This window comes from Triplophysa rosa, linkage group LG11 (genome assembly GCF_024868665.1).
Source record: "Triplophysa rosa linkage group LG11, Trosa_1v2, whole genome shotgun sequence".
Classification (NCBI taxonomy): Eukaryota; Metazoa; Chordata; class Actinopteri; order Cypriniformes; family Nemacheilidae; genus Triplophysa; species Triplophysa rosa.
This window is the reverse complement of record NC_079900.1, coordinates 3015763-3021667: the sequence shown is the minus strand read 5'-3', so window position 1 is coordinate 3021667 and position 5905 is coordinate 3015763.

The window sequence follows — 5905 nt, the reverse complement described above, 5'->3', positions numbered from 1 at the left end:
CGCGCGATGACGAGGGAGAATCGAGACATGAAAGTAAGCGTCCTTCAGGTTGATTGCCATGAACCAATCTTGACATCTGATAGATGCCAGGACGCGATTCTGCGTGAGCATCCTGAACGGCATCTTGTTCAGGTGCCTGTTCAGGGTACGCAGATCTAGAATGGGTCACAACCCCCATCCTTTTTGGCCCGAAGCACGGGAGCATCCCTGCCTCTAACTGAGGTTGAGAGGATGCCCCGAAACTTGGGCGAGCGTCTGGTGAATTGGATCGCGTAGCCGAGACTGGCAGTGCGGATCCCTCGCCGTGGCGAGGCCCCCAGGGTGGAGATCGGCTCTGCTGGTGTTCCTGCCTGGCGATGCAGCTCCACGCACCGTCAATTTGAGAGTGCTGAGGACTGCAGTGTATGTTCAACATTGCGTCTCGCCATGACGCAACGTTGGGTTGCCGAACACCATCGTGTAGAGGGTGAGAGCGGCTGTGAGAAACACCCAGAGAGAAAGAGGAAACTCTTTTTGTGAGAAAGTGGGCGCTAGGCCCCCGGAGGGACCTAGCTGATGTTATGGCTGGGGTCAGGCCCGATGAAGTTAATCTCCCTGGGGTCTTCCCGTCAGGTACGCTTCTTCCACGACAGTTGCTGACGGAGTGGCGGTCTCCTCTTCGACGTCCTCTTTCGGGGGGCCGCCTGGTTAGGGAGCGCCGGAGCTGGCTTTGGAGAGAGCCGGGTCTGCTGGGGAGCAGATGCCGCACGGGACCTCGAAGGCCTGTAGGCGGCCGAGTCGCGGTGGGGTAGAATATGGCTGATCGCCTCTGTCTGCTTCTTCACTGTCGAGAACTGTTGTGAAAAGTCCTCGACAGTGTCGCTGAACAGCCCACCTTGCTCGATGGGTGCGTCGAGAAAGCGAAATTTCTTGGCGTCATGCACCTGCACCAGGTTGAGTCAGAGATGCCTCTCCTGGACCACGAGTGTGAACATCACCCGACCCAAGGCCCACGTGGTCACCTTGGTCACCCATAGGGCGAGGTCGGTGGCGGTGTGGAGTTCCTGCATCATCCCTGGGTTGGTCTTACCCTTTTGGAGCTCTTTCAATGCCTTGGCCTGGTGGACCTGCAGGATGGCCATGGCGTGGAGAGAGGAGGCATCTTGGCCCGCAGCAGTGTAGGCCTTCGACACCAGAGATGCCGAAGACCTACATGCCTTGGACGGGAGTCTAGGTCGACCTCTTCAGGTGGCCGCCGTCTGCGGGCACAGGTGCACCGCGACTGCACGTTCCACCTGGGGCACGTCAACATAGCCTCTAGCTGCCCCAGCATCGAGGGAAGAAAGGGCGACGGAACTGGTTTGACGTGAACGAGCCGAAAAAGGGGCATTCCAGGTCTTACACAGTTCCTCATGCACTTCCGGGAACAATGGAACCGGGGTTGTGCGCGGCTTGGAGGAATTGTCCAGCCGCGAGCGATGGGGAAGAGGCGGTGCACTGCAGCCCAATGCTCATGGCGGCCCGGGAAAATCATGGTTGACATCTCAATATCTGCTTCTATCCCCCGTGGGACGGAGCTGCAAGGAATCATCGGGATTGGATGTCAGCAAATTGCCCTCCAATGCTGCGATCGACATCTTATCATCATCACGCACCGTTTCCGAATGCGTGACTGAGGATTCAGACGGTATGTAACCGCCTTCTAGTGAACGGTCAGACGAGCGAGACAGGATGCGAGCGGTCCGCGAGCGCTTGGCTGACAGACTTATGCTCGCAATAGCCCCCATATCACCCTTGCTGCTCGCCTTGGCGGATGGTAGGGTCTTAGCCACTATCGTCACAGCCCGGCAATCAAATGAGGTGGTGGCTGGTTCTCGGGAGAAGACAGCCACCCGTGACTGCAACGTCTGGATCGCCATCCGCCCGCAGTGCGGGCAAGATGTGTCCACAAAGGCTGCCTCAGCGTGCTGGAGACCCGAACAGGCATCAGACAAGCAGACATCGTGCCCGTCCCCCTCCTCAATGAGGGTATCGCACCCACGAGAACAGCGGGACATGCCTTTTCTAAACTAGTCAGAAGCTGATAGGTTCTCAAGGACGAACCCCATCTGTTGGTTCGACACAACGTCGAGAGACTGACAGAAAGGGAACCTATTTTAGACTGCATTTTGTTGGATTCTAACTGCATGGTTTGGATGTTTGGTCCTGAATTCATCTGCTTCTCGTCCCAGATAGATTTCTTTTGCAGGCAGCATCTTGTCCGTGAAATCAAGGCGGAGGTCAAAACGGATAGGTTGGGTCTTCCTCCCCGTTGGGGAGCGCCTGCAGGTTCACCACCTGGTCTCTCGGGAGAGTGGTGGGAACCTTGGGCACATAGCCGGGGCAGGGTCTCAAGATAACGTGAGAATCCCGGCCCCGAGTTCTAGGCAATCTGTGGACACGGAGTGTGCTTGTAGATCCCCTACCCTCTTGGAGGTGAGCGCCATGCGGAAAGCCGTCTTTATCAAGACTGAGAAAGAGCGGCAACCCCGAGAGGCTCGAAGGGGGTGGGGCCTCTTGAGGCCCGCCACCTAGGTCGCAAGAGGGTACGGAGCGCGGGTAAGGTGGTCACCCTCTCGCGCCCCTTCGGTACCTAATGACCAGGTCATGCTGTCCCAGAGGCTACCCAGCACTTGGGTCATGATGAGCGGCCGTAGCGGCTACATACATTCCCAGTGTGGAGGGGGAGAGGTTACTCCCCAGTCTCTCTCGAGGACGGGACAGCTCGTACCCGACCGATCAACTCCGCGGGTCTTCTCGCCGAGAAGAGCACCAGGACGAGAAGAGGCGCCACCTATGGGCGTATAGCCGCCCAGTGGCCGAAGCCCTAGCCTGAGTGACGTCCCAACCAGACCGGGGGTGGGTCACTCAGGATCTCCTCGTCCCGTCCAGACATGGAGACCAGGATGTGCCTGGGATGCTGTAACTTGCCCCTTCCCCTTGGGAAGCAGTTCGCCAGGGGGAGCGGCCAGGGGGGAGTTGTTGTCAGAGCCTTAGCTCCGAGAACCAAGTCCTGGTTAGGCCAAAGGGGGCGTAACTAGTACCACTTGATGCTCCTCTTCCCAGGCGTTGCACAGGACCTGTGCAATGAGGCTCACTGGGGGGAAGCGTACTTCCGTTTGTCCCGCGGCCAGCTGTGCGCAAGGGCATCCGTGCCAAGGGTTGCCTCGGACAGGGAGTACCAAAGCGGACAATGGGTGGAGTCCGGGTAGGCAACAGGACCACCTGTGCCTGGCCGAACCTCTCCCAAATGAGCCGGCTGCGCGGGGATGGAGTCACCACTCTCCGCGAGGCGTCGACTGACGAGAGAGCACATGAGCTGTCTGGTTCAGGACGCCTGGGATGTGTGTGGCTCGCAGGGAACTGATCACCTGCTGACTCCAGAGGAGGAGGCGCCGGGCGAGTCATGTTAGCTGCCGTGAGCGAATCCAATGATAAACGCCACAGCAGCTGTGCTGTCCGACCGGACCAGCACGTGCTTGCCCTGCACGAGAGGTAGTAGCCTCCTGAATGCAAGTAGCACAACCAACAACTCTAGGCAGTTGAAATGCCAATGCAGGCGGTGGCCCGTCATCCGCCCCGACACTGCTTGCCCGTTGCACACGGCACCCCAACCCCAAGGAGGTCATGGAGACCAGGGGGTTAGGGTGTGTCGGTAGAAAAGCGTGTGACCATACGCCTGCTGCCGGTGTGACACGCTCTCCAAGGAACTTGACTCTGTAGCCAGTGTTGGAGCGGTCGTATGTGCATCGACCCGAGGGGGACCACCCCCGCCGAGGATGCCATGTATCCCAGGAGCCTCTGAAATTGTTTCAGGGGGACCGCTGACTGTCTGAAAGCTTCAGGCAGTTCAACACTGATCGGGCACGCTCTGTAGTCAGTCGCACTGCCTCTGGGAGGCCGCGTGGGTACGGGCTTCCTTGTCGCGGGTCTCGCTTCCCCCGCGGGGGGCGAGCGGGGCCGCTTATGAGGACAGAGTCGAGTTCCCTACCGAGAAAGAGGATGCTCTGCATCAGGGAGAACTTGCTCTTCTCAGTTGACCTGTAGCCCCACCGATCTAGGTGCCTGATCACCAGGTCCTTGTGTGTACACAACAGATCTCGAGAGTGCGCCAAACTGAGCCAGTCATCGAGATAGTTTAGTACTCGCACACCTCCTTCCCTGAGGGGAAGGATGGCGGCTTCCATGACCTTCGTAAAGACTCGAGGAGACAGGGACAGACCGAAGGGGAGGACCCTGTACTGATATGCCCGTCCCTCGAACACGATTCGTCGGAACGGCCGATGTTGAGGGAGGATCGAGACATGAAGTACGCGTCCTTCAGGTCGATTGCCATGAACCAGTCCTGACACCTGACAGACGTCAGGATGCGCTTCTGTGTGATCAACCTGAAAGGCAGCTATTGTTTAGGTGCCTGTTCAGAACACACAGACCCAAGATAGGGCGCAACCCCCTGCCTTTCTTGGGGACAATGAAGTACAGGCTGTAAAATCTGTTGAACATCTCGGCTGGTGAGACGGGCTCGATCACTCCCTTCACCAGAAGGGTGGCGACCTCGGCCCTAAGTACGGGAACATCTTAGCCTCTGACTGAGGTATATCAGATGCCCTGAAACTTGGCGGGCGTGAGGCGACTGGATCGCGTGGCCGAGACGGTTCGTCTTCCCTAGCCAGCCTGACCGTCTGGGAAGCCGGACAGGCTCCCAAAATGAGACGGGGACTAAGGGTACGATCTTTTTCATCGTCCCCTTGGGGGGTGGTTCGATGGCTAGCAGTACGGATTCCTTGCCGGGGGAGGTCCCCCGGGGAGGAGATCGGCTCTGCTGTTTTTCCTGCCTGGCGACTGCGCAGCTCAACGCACTGTCTGACTGAGAGTGCTGAGTGCTGGTGTTTATACTCGACATTGCGCTTCGCCATGACGCAACGTCGAGTTTGCCGTTCACCGTCGTGCAGAGGGTGGGAGCGGCTGTGATAACCCAGAGAGAGAGGAAACTCTCCTTTTTTGAGAGTAAGTGGGCGCTAGCCCCCCGGAGGGGGCCAGCAGATGGAGAGACGGGGCAGGATCCGTCCCTATCCGACTTCCCAGCGATGTGGCTGGGGTCGGGCCCAATGGTAGCCTCGATCCCCCTGAGGTCTTCCCATGACGGCCGCTTCGCCGCGGCTGCTGATGGGGCGATGGTCTCCTCTTCGCTGTCTCCTCCAGGGGGCCCCTGCCCAGAGCTGGAGGGCGTTGAAGAGGACCAGGGCTGCTGGGAAGCAGACAGTGCATGGGACTCGACGGCCGAGGCGGCCGAGTTGCGGCACGGAGGACTGCTTCTTACTGTCGAGAACCCTCCGGGGAGGCCGCGTGCGGGTCTCGCGCCCCCCCCGACGGGCGGGGGGTGAGCGGGGCCGCTGCGGCTCGACAGTAACACCAACCAGCCCCCCCTTGCGAGACGGGTACGTCAAGAAAGCGGACCTTCTCAGCGTTACTCATCTGCGCAAGTATTGGCCAGAGGAGTTTCTCATGGACCACAAGTGTGGACATCGTCCGACCCAGGGCCCGCGTGGTCACCTTGGTCGCCCGTAGAGCGAGGTCGGTGGCGGCGCGGAGTTCCTGCATAAGCGCTGGGTCGGTCTTACCCTCGTGGAGCTCTCTCAACGCCCTGGCCTGGCAGGAGCCATAGCGTGGAGAGAGGAGGCAGCTTGGTCCGCCGCAATGTAAGCTCTCGACACCAGAGATGCCGAGACACCACATGCTTTGGACGGGAGTCTAGGTCGAGCCCCCCCAGGTGGCCGCCACCTACGGGCACGAGTGCACCGCGGCGGCAACTCCACCTGGGGACACCGACGCATCCTCCAGCTGTCTCAACCTCGAGGGAAGAGAGGGTGACAGAACTTTGTTTGAC